Source organism: Daphnia carinata, chromosome 6, assembly GCF_022539665.2.
Source record: "Daphnia carinata strain CSIRO-1 chromosome 6, CSIRO_AGI_Dcar_HiC_V3, whole genome shotgun sequence".
Taxonomy (NCBI): domain Eukaryota; kingdom Metazoa; phylum Arthropoda; class Branchiopoda; order Diplostraca; family Daphniidae; genus Daphnia; species Daphnia carinata.
This window is the reverse complement of record NC_081336.1, coordinates 10,866,875-10,883,564: the sequence shown is the minus strand read 5'-3', so window position 1 is coordinate 10,883,564 and position 16,690 is coordinate 10,866,875. Positions and strand designations below refer to the sequence as shown.

General features: G+C 36.1%; 5 long non-coding RNA genes across 12 annotated transcripts; all 5 read right to left on the bottom strand.

The window, feature by feature from the left end:
- Positions 1–71: 71 nt before the first annotated feature.
- Positions 72–2,021, bottom strand: LOC130703256 (uncharacterized). Of its 2 annotated transcripts, none has more exons than XR_009004613.2 (11): positions 1,913–2,021; positions 1,652–1,835; positions 1,464–1,596; positions 1,289–1,401; positions 1,121–1,212; positions 1,013–1,066; positions 876–948; positions 764–822; positions 546–703; positions 358–465; positions 72–302 (listed from the first exon to the last, which is right to left on the bottom strand). It is a non-coding gene; the product is annotated as an uncharacterized LOC130703256 (long non-coding RNA). The 2 variants fall into 2 exon arrangements; XR_009004612.2 differs by having other exon boundaries at positions 72–299.
- A 709-nt stretch (positions 2,022–2,730) lies between these two features.
- On the bottom strand, positions 2,731–3,311 carry LOC130703249 (uncharacterized). The gene is made up of 3 exons (XR_009004592.2): positions 3,161–3,311; positions 2,994–3,094; positions 2,731–2,937 (listed from the first exon to the last, which is right to left on the bottom strand). It is a non-coding gene; the product is annotated as an uncharacterized LOC130703249 (long non-coding RNA).
- A 1,053-nt stretch (positions 3,312–4,364) lies between these two features.
- On the bottom strand, positions 4,365–9,023 carry LOC130703253 (uncharacterized). Of its 5 annotated transcripts, XR_009004603.1 has the most exons (16): positions 8,879–9,006; positions 8,706–8,809; positions 8,490–8,638; positions 8,309–8,420; positions 7,799–7,944; positions 7,624–7,723; positions 7,484–7,524; positions 7,291–7,399; positions 7,072–7,235; positions 6,882–7,011; positions 5,685–6,810; positions 5,529–5,622; positions 5,211–5,315; positions 5,084–5,139; positions 4,709–4,971; positions 4,365–4,615 (listed from the first exon to the last, which is right to left on the bottom strand). It is a non-coding gene; the product is annotated as an uncharacterized LOC130703253 (long non-coding RNA). The 5 variants fall into 5 exon arrangements; XR_009004602.1 differs by having other exon boundaries at positions 4,365–4,971; positions 8,916–9,023; XR_009004601.1 differs by having other exon boundaries at positions 4,365–4,971.
- A 3,230-nt stretch (positions 9,024–12,253) lies between these two features.
- LOC130703254 (uncharacterized) lies at positions 12,254–14,630 on the bottom strand. 3 transcript variants are annotated; one of them, XR_009004610.1, is made up of 13 exons: positions 14,554–14,630; positions 14,293–14,414; positions 14,095–14,213; positions 13,834–14,017; positions 13,646–13,778; positions 13,471–13,583; positions 13,303–13,394; positions 13,195–13,248; positions 13,058–13,130; positions 12,946–13,004; positions 12,728–12,885; positions 12,540–12,647; positions 12,254–12,484 (listed from the first exon to the last, which is right to left on the bottom strand). It is a non-coding gene; the product is annotated as an uncharacterized LOC130703254 (long non-coding RNA). The 3 variants fall into 3 exon arrangements; XR_009004608.1 differs by having other exon boundaries at positions 12,254–12,481; XR_009004609.1 differs by having other exon boundaries at positions 12,254–12,481; positions 14,095–14,210.
- A 334-nt stretch (positions 14,631–14,964) lies between these two features.
- On the bottom strand, positions 14,965–15,454 carry LOC130703250 (uncharacterized). The gene is made up of 3 exons (XR_009004593.2): positions 15,341–15,454; positions 15,174–15,274; positions 14,965–15,118 (listed from the first exon to the last, which is right to left on the bottom strand). It is a non-coding gene; the product is annotated as an uncharacterized LOC130703250 (long non-coding RNA).
- Positions 15,455–16,690: the final 1,236 nt, after the last annotated feature.

Below are 16,690 nucleotides of genomic sequence, written 5' to 3'. Positions count from 1 at the left end.
TACATAGATAGTTATAGATTTTGATAGCTATGTAGTTATACGTTAAATTTAAAAAATAAGCACACTAAAAATGGAGAAGAATAATTTAAAATATTCCCATTAACTGTTTCCTTACACAAAATGAATTTTTCCTCTATTCAGGTAAATGGGTTAGCAAAATAACCACGTAATCAAATTTTCAAACAGACATTTCAAATTCCAAGATGTTCTTGGATACGAATTTTGGTTAATTACATTGAGTTAACCCCAACTCTCTTCAACTTCAGTGGGCAAGGCAGCAAATCCAGTTTATCGCCGAACTGCTAATAGATTAAATTAGATCAACAAGTAATAAAAACTATTTAGGTCTTAACTTACTCAGCGCCTATCTCGACTAGCGAAACCCCCTTGAGTCGAAGGGGCGCTAAAGTCGTAACTCAGGCCTGGGACCATCGCTTGCATGAATGACGGTACATCGGCCTTGGGCTAAAAAAAAAAAGGATTATTAATTACGAACACAAGGGCAGAGAAATATAATTAAATAACCCACTGGAGTAGGTTTTTACCTTAGTAAACAAACACACTCTCCAGCGTTAGGTCCATCTCTTTCTTCGTCATCGACATTTCCCACGCCGCTCGTTCGACCAACACGATGATCATACTCTTCATTCTTCAATATAAGTTGGTAAGTCATAATTTACGACATAGTTGACGCCGGCAATATCTAAGAACAGTACAAACATGAAATGCGTAATAAACGAACGAAGAACCCATAAAGTATTACCTTAACTAATTAAGTATTAGGAATAACTGCAACTGAAGTCGTTCCCCACAGACGATGCCCTTAAACAGTTCCTTTTAATCGCATGTCACAACTTCCTGAATGTATTACTCACTTGGCTTTCCATCTTCCTTCAATTCATTGAATAGATTCGGGCAGCCTTTCGAGGTGTGGCCAGCTTCATGACACTAAGGGGAAGGTTGCTTTTATCGTAACGTGCCTGTCATGCTTAATTTTAAGTACACAAGTTACCGTCAATGATAGCAAGCAGATAAACTTTTCTTGCGTTCATGGTATAAGATGAAACTAATGGCAAATAATAATGTAATAATGGAATGTAGAAAAATAATATTACCATACATTTATGATCTTTCTTAATGGCCATCTGGCATGGAGATAAGAGAACGAGGACCAAGGCACCACAATGTCTTGTTCACAACTTGTGATATTCTCTAAAATTTAGAAGAAAAAATACAAGGACTCTGCACGGAAAGAATTACTTCTTATAGTTCCTTCTTAATAACGTACCATTCATTTAGTAATTTGAAAAGGAGTTTCAAATATTAGGTATTCTCAAATTAAAGTTTCTGGTGGTGGTGAATGTTAACAATGTTTTCTTGGGGAAACATTCACTCCGCCGCCTGCATGATAAAATGTTAAATTTTAGATGACTTAATCAATGAATATAAAGATAGCCAAAGACCATGCCCTTAAACAGTTCCTTTTCAATGCATGTCACAGCTTCCGGAATGTATTGCTGATGCTGCTTTCCAACTTTCTGTCAATTCACTGAATAGATTCAGGCAGCCTTTCGAGGTGTGGCCAGCTTCATGACACTACGGGTAAAACCATATTAAAGTAATCACACTACAAATACAAGAAAACACTTACCTTGTGACCCCAGACAGAAAAAAAGTAGATCAATTAAGCCAATCTAAAAATGTGCCTTTTCTTTTGTTAGTAATGCAGATGGAAGTTTTTGTCCTATTTATTTCTGTCTTGGACTGTGGGGTCCAACGATAAAAAACTCTACATCAGCAACAATCTTTTCTCAGTGCTCAGAAGCTGCAAATGTCTTGAATGAAAAAATTTCAATTAACAATAATTTTAAAAACAGTTGTAACGCCAAGCATTATTAAACGTCTCGACTACCTAAGGATAATAGCTGGAACCACAATGTTTGTCTCCACAATCCTGTATCGCAATGTGCCTATCGTGATTACTTTTAAGGACACGAGTTGCCGTCCAAGATAGCAAACAGACAAACTCTTCTTGCGTTCATAGTATGGGATAAAAATAATAGCAAAGAATTATGTAATAGTGGAATGTGGAAAAATAATATTACCATACATTTATGATCCTTCTTAAAGGCCATCTGGCATGGAGATGAGAGAACGAGGGCCAAGGCACCACGAATTCTTGTTCACAACCTGTGATATTCTTTAAAATTTAGAAGAAAAAATACAAGGACTCTGCATAAAAAGAATTACTTCTTAAAGATTCTTCTTAATAACGTACCATTCATTTAGTCATTTGAAAAGGAGTTTCAAATATTAGTTATTCTCACATTAAATTAAAATTAAAGAGACATTCACTTAAGTATTACTTTACCATTGCTGCCTCATGTGTCCAATATTTCGCGCGTCAGATGCACGCCACCAATCTCACACACGACACAGAACTAGAAAATGGCGACTGATGCCGGTTATCAAAACTCAAGCAGCGTTGCAACACATTTCAAAATGGTCGGTGAATTCAACTCGAGACTAGGGCTCGGCCCCGATCGTCTTTGATCGGGGCAAACCGCGGTTTTTCTTTTTTTTTTTTATATTTTTATTGTTGAAATTTTAGTGATTCCCAACAGACTAATTATCACTAATTGTTGTGAGCGTAGAGGCGGTCAACAACTTGTTATAAATCAAATTTCCTTTGTGTCTTAAATTAAAACATAACTTTTTAATTTTCTCTCGCACAGGAAGATACTAAGCAAAAACCAAATGAAAACAGAGAGATGGCTGGTTGTCTTTCGGGTTTACAATGGTTAGTTTTGTATTGTTGGGTTACGAAGGGAATGTTGGTGTAGTTATAACAAACAATCAAAGTTGTTTCGCAGATTGGATGGGAAAATGGAAAAGATGTGTCCCTAGTTAACCCCAGCCACCAGTAGTGTCACGTCACTGCAAATACACAGAAAGAAATTGAAAAGTTATTTAAAATTGAATACACTTTTTACCATCAGCATGACACTGCAACACATAGCTCTAGTAGATTCTACGAAAAATTTATCCCATAGTAGAGTAGATCTTGACTTAAGCGTAACACGAATGCCATCACCTAAAATTACAAAACTTAGATTACATGCCAGCATAACAAAAATGCTGGAAGCTAGATTTGGTAAACCTTGAATTTATACCGCAGACTACCCACCAAACAGTGTAGCCATTTATTGGTAAGGAATCAAGTTTGACTTCACTCAAAAGCTCTCGGTATTCAAGAAGTTAGGCTTAAAAATAAGCCCGACAAATAAGCTAGACAAAATAAGCTTTCTCAACCTACTGTTGACGCGCCAACACGATGAACAATGAATTTATACTGACAGACGACCCATCAAACAGTATAGCCATCTACTGGTAAGGTATCAAGTTATGTTTCACTCAACGGCTCCCGATGTTCAAGAAGTTAAGGCTTGAAAATAAGCCCGACAAAATATATAAGCCCGACACCATGGGGAATGTATTGTTTCTTCTTATATAAAACACCGCAACAAGTGTGACTAGTGAAAATAACATATGGAAATACATAGGATTGATAAGTTTGATGTTTCACGCTAGCGCTGTAGCGTACTGGCGCGCCAGTAGTTTTTAAATTCGGTGTATTTCCAAAACGGTTGATGTTATGAAAAAAATAGCAATTTTCTCGGAATCTTCATTAAATTTTGAGTATATTCTGTCATTTTCAAGCAATTCCCACGATGGTCAATTTTTGACGGTTTTGGAGGCAATTTTCCCACGGTCCTTTTCTTCGTTTTTCTCCATTTTGTTAAGTTAAATGTCAAAACAAAGCCGATATTCGTGATCAGCGTTCCATTTCGAATCGAAATAATGTATTTTAAACTAAATTAAGCAAGGATTACGAAAATTAATATCTTTTACACGTGAACCTTATGGCATTTGAATGATTAAAAGTGATAGTTGCTACAGCCCTTACGATCGCTGAAACCCAATAAAGAAAACTGAATATCGTACCAATAGGTGGCTATAGTGTTTGGGGGACCGTCAGCAGAAGAAATTCCTGATACAAAGTTGTTACTCTTATTTTATTTGACTCTTAATACTGTTAAATACTATTATTTGGTGCTAACATACAATTTAACGTAAAAATGTTGGGGATATGTTTTAGGGCATTTTCCGCTCTTAAAGTTAGCACTTGAAACACTTAAATAATTTGATAAAAACTTAATATGTTTAACAGGAATAAACCCGTTAATAACTTAGTATTGAATAAAAAAAGTCACGAAAATAGTTGTTAAACTATTAGTTAAGATTGACTATACGTTTATTATTGTTGATGGCAACAGATGGGGGAATTCAACACAGATGCTGGAAAAGAAAGGAAAACAACACATTTCTATATATTCATTTTGCAGCAGATAGCGAAATTTTCAAGAAACGAAAATAAGCTTCACTACTATCAAACGCTAATTCTCTCCTATATTCAAGCTTACTTTCAAAATGTAAAAAAAGTTACTAATGGATTATCCACTAATCAAGCTTACCATAAAACTGAAGTATTGTTTTTGTTTTTTTAAATTAACGCCAACTAACTATGTCTGTGCTTCTTGTAGTTTGAATAAATCTGTTCAACCAAAAACGTCAAGAATCCAAGTCCAGTACCAATGCCTAGAATTAAACCATAATTTCTTAAGGGCAAAAAAAACTTGATTATCACCTTGATTCGTCATGATGTTCATCACGTAGATCATATGAAATCCAAATGAAGTAAAAAGACTTCTTTGCTGCGCAATATTGCTTACTTCTTTGGGTTGGCTGTTTGATTGTGAATCAATGGTAGACGGACTCAAAGTGTTCTTCACATTCCTTGATATGTGGCACAACAAGGCTAAATCCATCCCCACATGTCAGGAAAGTATAGTCCATCATTGCTACACGATCCATCGTTAAGTAGAAAGAGTTCGCCACGCCATCGATACCCTTACAGAATTTAAAAATAAAAAAAAACATGATGCACATAAGTTATCTGCTGAAATTCAATGCATAACCCATTTTTCCGCTAACTCATCATTTATGAGTTGATACAACATACCCTCATGCGTCCCGTACATATTGGCAATAGTTTGATTAATTAGCACGAACGAATACCTGTGGAATAAAGAGGGTAGTTTTTAAAAATAACAAACAACAAATAAGCAGACAAATTAATTCCAACCTACGTAAAGTTTAATTTTTGCTGCTAGCCATTCGACCAAATAACGGTCCGATCCAGTCCAAGTGTAGGTGCCATTCGGTCCTCGCTTTTAAGTATCGAAAGGTGGTAGCTAAATCCGAATAAATAAAGAATAATAGATAAGTTTCGTACAATACCATTTTCACTAAAGAATAGGACATTTAGGACATGATTATTTCTAACAAGAATACATCTACACTGGTACTTACATCAAACATTTAAAAATTGAGGTGGCGACCAGTAAAAAAAAAATTGACCATATCACTGTCAGATAAAGCGTCTCAGCGTAGAAACAACTGTGTACCTTGGCATTGAGTGTGTCGAAGACTGGATTAGAAATACATTCCTTGCAACGCATTGGCTGAAAGTTTGCAAACAGGCTGTTGGAATCGATGAGTCTGAATAAATGAAAATACAATCAAATTTAAACATTAACTATTTAGTTGTAAATGTCAACTACTTGATCGTTGAAGAAGCACAATTTCTCCATTGGGCGCCCTTTGATATATCAAGGCCTTTTAAAGTTCACGTAGTAAAGATGTCAGACAAAATTCTTCTGATTCTGGGACTACTATTTGCAATTATCTTGAATAACTTTACCAAAACTGCAAGTTCACTCAGCATAACCCTGGCAAAACAATTACGAAATGCAAATTAAATTTTCCCTACCTACTGGTGCTACACAAATGGTTGTTGAACATAGACAGTGACATAATTTCCATTTCCGAGTCATTTCCTTGCAGACCGTGACAAAAAAAGCTTTATACCGTGATTTAAAATTCTTGTTTTGTTTTCCTGTCACAATATCATGTGACTAAATTATTACAAGCTGTGTTACCGACCCCTAGATAGCGTACCATTCACCTCACTTTTTTACCGCGAGATGCCACTATACGGCGTACCATTCGCCTCACTTTTCCACCGCAAGATGGAACTACAGGTCGTACCATTCGAATCACTTTTTCATCGCTAGATGGCACCGTTTGGCGTTCCATTTACCTTACTTTTCCACCGCCAGATGGCACTATTTGGCGTACCATATACCTTAAATTTCCACCGCTAGATGTCACTATTTGTCGTACCATTACCTAATATTTCCACAGCTGAATCTCACTTATTGGCGCTCCTGTTCAAACTGCAAACGATTTGCACAGAACTTGATCTCTGCATGTCAAGTTCTATAGCCGCTGTTCAATACGAAACCGCCATTACGCCCCGGTATTTGATAGCGCAAACATATTTAGTAGATGCCAACTTATTAGAGCAATCTGGCGGTCCAAAACTGTCAGATACCGGAACATATTGGCGATTTAGTAAGGAATGCCATCTCGGGAACTTAAAGCGCGTAGCTTAAGTTGTTTGGCATACATTACTGTTCCTGATCTATAATGATAGCTCGTGACAATTCCTCCACATATTATCACAGACTTGAAAACCGAACTGTAGGAGAATTTACACGCCGCGCGGTGAATTAGAATGGCCAGTTCACGAGTGGGTGTTACAACTACTGGCTTTTGCTCCAGGGCATGAGACGCATCTGCAACACTTTGTTCTAACAATGTTCAAAACCGTTCCAAGTACGCCACCTGCATGATAAAATGTTAGATGCCTTAATCAACAAATATCACAGCACAAGCAAAAATATTGGCAAGAATACCTGCAACTGAAGCTTTCTGAAAACGTGTTGGTTTTCTGTAGCCAGAATATTTAATGTTTTGAAGTAGTATTTAAAGCAGGCCAGCTTCTTCGAAGGGTGTTTTGTATTGAGGTACATCTTTACCTGTAACCTAAAGCAGACCCAATATATATTTTCAAATCATAAAAAACAGTTTTGAGAAATGGCTTACCTGAAGGATGAATCTATCAAAAGTGTTAAAGCGTTCTCCAAAGACGATGCCCTTAAACAGTTCCTTTTCATAGCAGAATGTATTGCTCGTGCTGCTTTCCAACTTCATGTCAATTCACTGAATAGATTCGTGCAGCCTTTCGAGGTGTGGCCAGCTACATGACACTAGGTGTAAAACCATATTAAAGTAATCACTCTATGAATACAAGAAAACACATACCTTGTGAACCCGGACAGAAAAGTAGATCAATTAAGCCAATTAAAAATATGCCTTTTCTTTTGTTAGTGATGAAGATGGAATTTCCCGTCCTATTAGTTTCTTCCATGGACTGTGGGGTCCAACAAAACAAACACAAGTTAAAATCGATTAAAAAACAGTTGTAACACCAAGCATTGTTAAACGACTTGCCTACCTAAGGAAACCGCTGGAACCCCAATGTTTGTCTCCTCAATCCTGCAATGATTGAAATGACAAGCTTTGTTCATTTCATTAATTCTCATTTTGAAAAAAGTACAAAGCCTGACTGCGTGGTTAAGCCGTTTGAGTTGATACCTTTTATAAAAAAGCAGGAAGGTTGCCATTGTCGCTCTGTGCCTGTCGTGCTTACTTTTAAGAACACGAGTTACCTTCAATGATAGCAAGCAGATAAACTCTTCTTGCGTTCATGGTATGAGATAAAAATTATGGCAAAGAATAATGTAATAGTGGAAATATAATATTACCATACATTTATGATCCTTCTTAATGGCCATCTGGCATGGAGGTGAGAGAACGAGGGCCAAGGGACCAGGATCTCTTGTTCACAACTTGTGATATTCTCTAAAATTTTTGGCGCGTGCAGACTGCACGCGTTAAGCCAATCTAGAAATGTGCCTGAAAAAAAAACTTCCCGATGAGCCACGGTTTAAGGCGCCTCTTGTGGACGCAAAGAGCATTACGAGAAACTTTATCCATCGCAGATTAAATGTTTTAAAACAAATTTAAAGTAATCATCCAAATCAAGGTTTAATAAAACAAAAGGAAAAACGCCTAATACTTGTGGAAGCACACTTATGTTGTGCAGCAGTAAAATGTTGGCGATAGCAGTAAAATAAAATAAAATAAGTAGTAAAACAAGTTATTGAATAGAAGTAGATTCTATTCTATAACTTCGATCTAAATATCGCACCAATAGATGATTATACCGTTTGGCGGACCTCAAATAGCAGAAAGTCTTGTTTGACAAGCCAATTGTTACCTGTCACTGACGGTGATACCTTGCGTTTAAACTTGTAATGGATTCCATGTGATTTGAAAGTGCCATGACATAGAATCACTCCATTAATTCATGAACTTTTCTGCTACCAAACCTGCCATCCGAAAAAAACAAAAACAATCTCGTTTCATTTAGAATTGAAAAAAAATCAACATTAAGTTACCCACTGCTAATGACGGCCAGAGGTAGCAATACAGGCGATAGCGTATTGAAGATTTGTCTTCACTCAAAACCAACTTTGCCCCTTTTTCTACACAGTTCGAAATTGACACTTATTTGCAGTATTTGTTGTTTCTTGTTGCACGAAACTAACTGCACTTCAACGAAGAATTATTTGATTTACAAATGTCTCAGGAAATTTCAATTACCAAATACTCACCGTTTCTTCACCCAGCTTTAAAAAAAGTAAGATTCATGGGGCCAACACCACCAGTAGCCGCTAGATCTAAATTCTTGAAGCCACGTACACATATATGACAAACCCTAAAAAATGAAAAATGATTGTTGATTAAAGCCCAAATGAAGAATACCTACACAAATACTTTTAATTACGTGAAAAAGTATTCGCAATTAAATCATATCTTCATACCAAAAGAGTATGAACATGACATGCCAGCTTAAAATGGTGTTGTTCCAATCTTTCATTGTCCATCCATGGAATGAGAACACACATGTGACTGCACTGCTTCAATGGGGGACTTTGTCTGAAGTGGGGCATAGCAGAAAAAATTAGCGGGAACTACTAATGAAGCTGCGTTGCCTAGCCGTTATTTATGTAATGGTTTTAACATGGTGCACAACGAATTTCATTTTCGTGATCCTTGTTAAATTTTGAATGTAAAACATATATATTTAAATACATTTATATCAATAAATTGAGACATTATTAGTTTAAAGTAAAAGTTGTGGACCGGGGCCTAAAATGTCTATTGTACCTACTTTTAGAATTGAAAAAACTCAAAAACCATGAAGTCTACGTAAAAACAAATTTCATATTCGTGATTCTTATTAAATTTACAACCTAAATGATGTATAGTTATCTAGTTTTATTGATTTTAATTGTTTTAGGTAAAAGTCGGGCTTATTTTCTAGTCGGGCCTTAAATTTCTAGCCTACCTACTTTTAGAATTGAAAAAACTCAAAAACCATGAAGTCTACGTAAAAACAATTTCATATTCGTGATTCTTATTAAATTTACAATGTAAATGATGTATAGTTATCTAGTTTTATTGATTTTAATTGTTTTAGGTAAAAGTCGGGCTTATTTTCTTGTCGGGCCTTATATTTCTAGCCTACCTACTTTTAGAATTGAAAAAACTCAAAAACCATGAAGTCTACGTAAAAACAAATTTCATATTCGTGATTCTTATTAAATTTACAACCTAAATGATGTATAGTTATCTAGTTTTATTGATTTTAATTGTTTTAGGTAAAAGTCGGGCTTATTTTCTAGTCGGGCCTTAAATTTCTAGCCTACCTACTTTTAGAATTGAAAAAACTCAAAAACCATGAAGTCTACATAAAAAAAAATTTCATATTCGTGATTCTTATTAAATTTACAATGTAAATGATATAAAGTTATCTAGTTTTATTGATTTTAATTGTTTTAGGTAAAAGTCGGGCTTATTTTCTAGTCGGGCCTTATATTTCTAGCCTACCTACTTTTAGAATTGTAAAAACTCAAAAACCATGAAGTCTGCGTAAAAACAAATTTCATATTCGTGATTCTTATTAAATTTACAATGTAAATGATGTATAGTTATCTAGTTTTATTGATTTTAATTGTTTTAGGTAAAAGTCGGGCTTGTTGTTTTGTCGGGCCTTAAGTTTCTAGCGTGAAATGAATGGAATGATGGATGATGAATAGAATGGTAGAAATTGAATTTTATGAATCCTATTTCTGCTGGAGGCCAACGGGGCAAGCAGTATGTGGTAAGTTAAATTTGAGACTCAAAATTGAAACTAGCAAGTATATGACATTAACAGTAAACTTACCACAACTGCAATTTGTTTCACAGTGATGACCCTGCCCGGCACTAATATTTAGATCACCGAAACGACGGATTTAACATCAAGAATGCGAATGGATTCAGTTTCGCACGTCGAAATGGTAACAACCACCACAAAATAAAAAACAAACAAACTAAAACGCACACTTTGTGCATCACTTCCACCTATCACACTTTACGTGAGGACGAGTGAAAAAGAGTCTTTCAGATGTTGATGGAAGGATATAGGTAAGCCATACTAGAACGGTATGTTGATAGTCACTCAATTCGAATGTGAGTGGTTTGATTCACAGTTGAATTCCACAGGATCCTTCTGGTATCCTAAGTAGTCTACCATCCAAATGTACCAACAATGATGATACCACTTCAAACTTCGAGATTAATATAAAAGACAAACATTTCAAAAACAAATTATCGATTACATTACACTATTTTATTTTAGTTTTGAGTTGCAATGTTTGTTTATATCTTATCTAACGACAAAGTATTCCTTCCAAGGGACCACATTCTGTTTGAACGGCCACACAAGTCTGGTTATGTATTGTTGGGATTAAGTGTTGAGACCTATGGTGACAACAAGACAAGTCAAAACACGACTACGCTTTGCCCGTCAATCCCGTCTTCGTCTCGCCCGTCGCCCCGTCTTCGCCTTGCCCATCGCCCCGTCTTCTCTTCGCCCGTCGCGCCACCATCGCCTCGTGGTCGCCTCGTCATCGCCTGTTTTTCATGGTATCGTTGTATTTTTTTTTCGAAGTCCAACACGTATTCCTCAATTCCCTCCAATCCGTATTCCAGTTTCACGTTTTCCTTGTCAATTAATTTCACGTCCTCCAGCTGGATCAACGCGTCGAAGATCGTCGTCGGAAGAGCAGAGACATCAGCTACGAATCTTGGTGGTATCAGCAACATCAGCAGTGGTAAGAAGAATTTCTCATTTTTCTTTCATTTTCTGTGGGGAAAAGAAAAAAACAAAACAACCAAAAACAAAAGCAAAAACAAAACAAAGAAAAAAAACAAGTTTTATAGTTCTGTTGTCGTGCAACGTGGCTGTGTATGTTGTGATGTACGCTTTTCGATTTAGATAAAAATGGCGGATTTTTCCATGTTTGTTTTTGTTCTTTTGGTAAAAAATTCAAAAATTCCTATTTTCTTTGTCTGTGTTTCACAAATACACAACGTTGTCTGAACTCTATTTTGTGCTGCGGCAATTGTTTATTTTTCAATGCTAAATGCGTCATTGCCACCACGATCAACTTGCAGGTCGGAAAAACGAAAAAGGAAAAAAAAAACGAAGTCGGTTCTGTGAAAAGAACACCTGGGTACAACTGATGGTTTGATAGAAAAACCTCCGTCCGAGAAAAAATGGGTAATCGGGTATCTTAGGTATTGGAATTCGGAAAGGCAAGTGGCCTAGGTCTTGGCTTCGATATTTTGAGCCAGTGAATGGTCAGGAAACAAAAAGGAGGCTTGTTTTTTTTTCCAAGTTCAAACCGTATTCCTAAATTCACTATTAGTAATAGTAGTATTTAAATATGTGAAATAGCTCAGTGGTAGAGCATTGGCTTCAGAAGCCGAAGGTCTAGGGTTCAATACTCAGATAAGCCAGGCATGTATTTTTCTTTTTAGAACACGTTTATTTGTCGAAATAACGAAAAATGGCAAAAAAAGGAAAAATTCTTTTTCCTCGACGATCGGATGGTCGGTAGCATCCCAGAATTTTTTCTGGGACGACCATGGCAGCGTTCCAGAATTATCTGAGCGCCAAGCAATATTAACCATTCTGGGATTCGAACCACAGACCTTTCGCACTGTAGGACAGCACGCTACCGATACGCCATAACTGTTCTTACATAGATAGTTATAGATTTTGATAGCTATGTAGTTATACGTTAAATTTAAAAAATAAGCACACTAAAAATGGAGAAGAATAATTTAAAATATTCCCATTAACTGTTTCCTTACACAAAATGAATTTTTCCTCTATTCAGGTAAATGGGTTAGCAAAATAACCACGTAATCAAATTTTCAAACAGACATTTCAAATTCCAAGATGTTCTTGGATACGAATTTTGGTTAATTACATTGAGTTAACCCCAACTCTCTTCAACTTCAGTGGGCAAGGCAGCAAATCCAGTTTATCGCCGAACTGCTAATAGATTAAATTAGATCAACAAGTAATAAAAACTATTTAGGTCTTAACTTACTCAGCGCCTATCTCGACTAGCGAAACCCCCTTGAGTCGAAGGGGCGCTAAAGTCGTAACTCAGGCCTGGGACCATCGCTTGCATGAATGACGGTACATCGGCCTTGGGCTAAAAAAAAAAAGGATTATTAATTACGAACACAAGGGCAGAGAAATATAATTAAATAACCCACTGGAGTAGGTTTTTACCTTAGTAAACAAACACACTCTCCAGCGTTAGGTCCATCTCTTTCTTCGTCATCGACATTTCCCACGCCGCTCGTTCGACCAACACGATGATCATACTCTTCATTCTTCAATATAAGTTGGTAAGTCATAATTTACGACATAGTTGACGCCGGCAATATCTAAGAACAGTACAAACATGAAATGCGTAATAAACGAACGAAGAACCCATAAAGTATTACCTTAACTAATTAAGTATTAGGAATAACTGCAACTGAAGTCGTTCCCCACAGACGATGCCCTTAAACAGTTCCTTTTAATCGCATGTCACAACTTCCTGAATGTATTACTCACTTGGCTTTCCATCTTCCTTCAATTCATTGAATAGATTCGGGCAGCCTTTCGAGGTGTGGCCAGCTTCATGACACTAAGGGGAAGGTTGCTTTTATCGTAACGTGCCTGTCATGCTTAATTTTAAGTACACAAGTTACCGTCAATGATAGCAAGCAGATAAACTTTTCTTGCGTTCATGGTATAAGATGAAACTAATGGCAAATAATAATGTAATAATGGAATGTAGAAAAATAATATTACCATACATTTATGATCTTTCTTAATGGCCATCTGGCATGGAGATAAGAGAACGAGGACCAAGGCACCACAATGTCTTGTTCACAACTTGTGATATTCTCTAAAATTTAGAAGAAAAAATACAAGGACTCTGCACGGAAAGAATTACTTCTTATAGTTCCTTCTTAATAACGTACCATTCATTTAGTAATTTGAAAAGGAGTTTCAAATATTAGGTATTCTCAAATTAAAGTTTCTGGTGGTGGTGAATGTTAACAATGTTTTCTTGGGGAAACATTCACTCCGCCGCCTGCATGATAAAATGTTAAATTTTAGATGACTTAATCAATGAATATAAAGATAGCCAAAGACCATGCCCTTAAACAGTTCCTTTTCAATGCATGTCACAGCTTCCGGAATGTATTGCTGATGCTGCTTTCCAACTTTCTGTCAATTCACTGAATAGATTCAGGCAGCCTTTCGAGGTGTGGCCAGCTTCATGACACTACGGGTAAAACCATATTAAAGTAATCACACTACAAATACAAGAAAACACTTACCTTGTGACCCCAGACAGAAAAAAAGTAGATCAATTAAGCCAATCTAAAAATGTGCCTTTTCTTTTGTTAGTAATGCAGATGGAAGTTTTTGTCCTATTTATTTCTGTCTTGGACTGTGGGGTCCAACGATAAAAAACTCTACATCAGCAACAATCTTTTCTCAGTGCTCAGAAGCTGCAAATGTCTTGAATGAAAAAATTTCAATTAACAATAATTTTAAAAACAGTTGTAACGCCAAGCATTATTAAACGTCTCGACTACCTAAGGATAATAGCTGGAACCACAATGTTTGTCTCCACAATCCTGTATCGCAATGTGCCTATCGTGATTACTTTTAAGGACACGAGTTGCCGTCCAAGATAGCAAACAGACAAACTCTTCTTGCGTTCATAGTATGGGATAAAAATAATAGCAAAGAATTATGTAATAGTGGAATGTGGAAAAATAATATTACCATACATTTATGATCCTTCTTAAAGGCCATCTGGCATGGAGATGAGAGAACGAGGGCCAAGGCACCACGAATTCTTGTTCACAACTTGTGATATTCTTTAAAATTTAGAAGAAAAAATACAAGGACTCTGCATAAAAAGAATTACTTCTTAAAGATTCTTCTTAATAACGTACCATTCATTTAGTCATTTGAAAAGGAGTTTCAAATATTAGTTATTCTCACATTAAATTAAAATTAAAGAGACATTCACTTAAGTATTACTTTACCATTGCTGCCTCATGTGTCCAATATTTCGCGCGTCAGATGCACGCCACCAATCTCACACACGACACAGAACTAGAAAATGGCGACTGATGCCGGTTATCAAAACTCAAGCAGCGTTGCAACACATTTCAAAATGGTCGGTGAATTCAACTCGAGACTAGGGCTCGGCCCCGATCGTCTTTGATCGGGGCAAACCGCGGTTTTTCTTTTTTTTTTTATATTTTTATTGTTGAAATTTTAGTGATTCCCAACAGACTAATTATCACTAATTGTTGTGAGCGTAGAGGCGGTCAACAACTTGTTATAAATCAAATTTCCTTTGTGTCTTAAATTAAAACATAACTTTTTAATTTTCTCTCGCACAGGAAGATACTAAGCAAAAACCAAATGAAAACAGAGAGATGGCTGGTTGTCTTTCGGGTTTACAATGGTTAGTTTTGTATTGTTGGGTTACGAAGGGAATGTTGGTGTAGTTATAACAAACAATCAAAGTTGTTTCGCAGATTGGATGGGAAAATGGAAAAGATGTGTCCCTAGTTAACCCCAGCCACCAGTAGTGTCACGTCACTGCAAATACACAGAAAGAAATTGAAAAGTTATTTAAAATTGAATACACTTTTACCATCAGCATGACACTGCAACACATAGCTCTAGTAGATTCTACGAAAAATTTATCCCATAGTAGAGTAGATCTTGACTTAAGCGTAACACGAATGCCATCACCTAAAATTACAAAACTTAGATTACATGCCAGCATAACAAAAATGCTGGAAGCTAGATTTGGTAAACCTTGAATTTATACCGCAGACTACCCACCAAACAGTGTAGCCATTTATTGGTAAGGAATCAAGTTTGACTTCACTCAAAAGCTCTCGGTATTCAAGAAGTTAGGCTTAAAAATAAGCCCGACAAATAAGCTAGACAAAATAAGCTTTCTCAACCTAATGTTGACGCGCCACCACAATGAACAATGAATTTATACTGACAGATGACCCATCAAACAGTATAGCCATCTACTGATAAGGTATCAAGTTATGTTTCACTCAACGGCTCCCGATGTTCAAGAAGTTAAGGCTTGAAAATAAGCCCGACAAAATATATAAGCCCGACACCATGGGGAATGTATTGTTTCTTCTTATATAAAACACCGCAACAAGTGTGACTAGTGAAAATAACATATGGAAATACATAGGATTGATAAGTTTGATGTTTCACGCTAGCGCTGTAGCGTACTGGCGCGCCAGTAGTTTTTAAATTCGGTGTATTTCCAAAACGGTTGATGTTATGAAAAAAATAGCAATTTTCTCGGAATCTTCATTAAATTTTGAGTATATTCTGTCATTTTCAAGCAATTCCCACGATGGTCAATTTTTTGACGGTTTTGGAGGCAATTTTCCCACGGTCCTTTTCTTCGTTTTTCTCCATTTTGTTAAGTTAAATGTCAAAACAAAGCCGATATTCGTGATCAGCGTTCCATTTCGAATCGAAATAATGTATTTTAAACTAAATTAAGCAAGGATTACGAAAATTAATATCTTTTACACGTGAACCTTATGGCATTTGAATGATTAAAAGTGATAGTTGCTACAGCCCTTACGATCGCTGAAACCCAATAAAGAAAACTGAATATCGTACCAATAGGTGGCTATAGTGTTTGGGGGACCGTCAGCAGAAGAAATTCCTGATACAAAGTTGTTACTCTTATTTTATTTGACTCTTAATACTGTTAAATACTATTATTTGGTGCTAACATACAATTTAACGTAAAAATGTTGGGGATATGTTTTAGGCATTTTCCGCTCTTAAAGTTAGCACTTGAAACACTTAAATAATTTGATAAAAACTTAATATGTTTAACAGGAATAAACCCGTTAATAACTTAGTATTGAATAAAAAAAGTCACGAAAATAGTTGTTAAACTATTAGTTAAGATTGACTATACGTTTATTATTGTTGATGGCAACAGATGGGGAATTCAACACAGATGCTGGAAAAGAAAGGAAAACAACACATTTATATATATTCATTTTGCAGCAGATAGCGAAATTTTCAAGAAACGAAAATAAGCTTCACTACTATCAAACGCTAATTCTCTCCTATATTCAAGCTTTTACTTTCAAAATGTAAAAAAAGTTACTA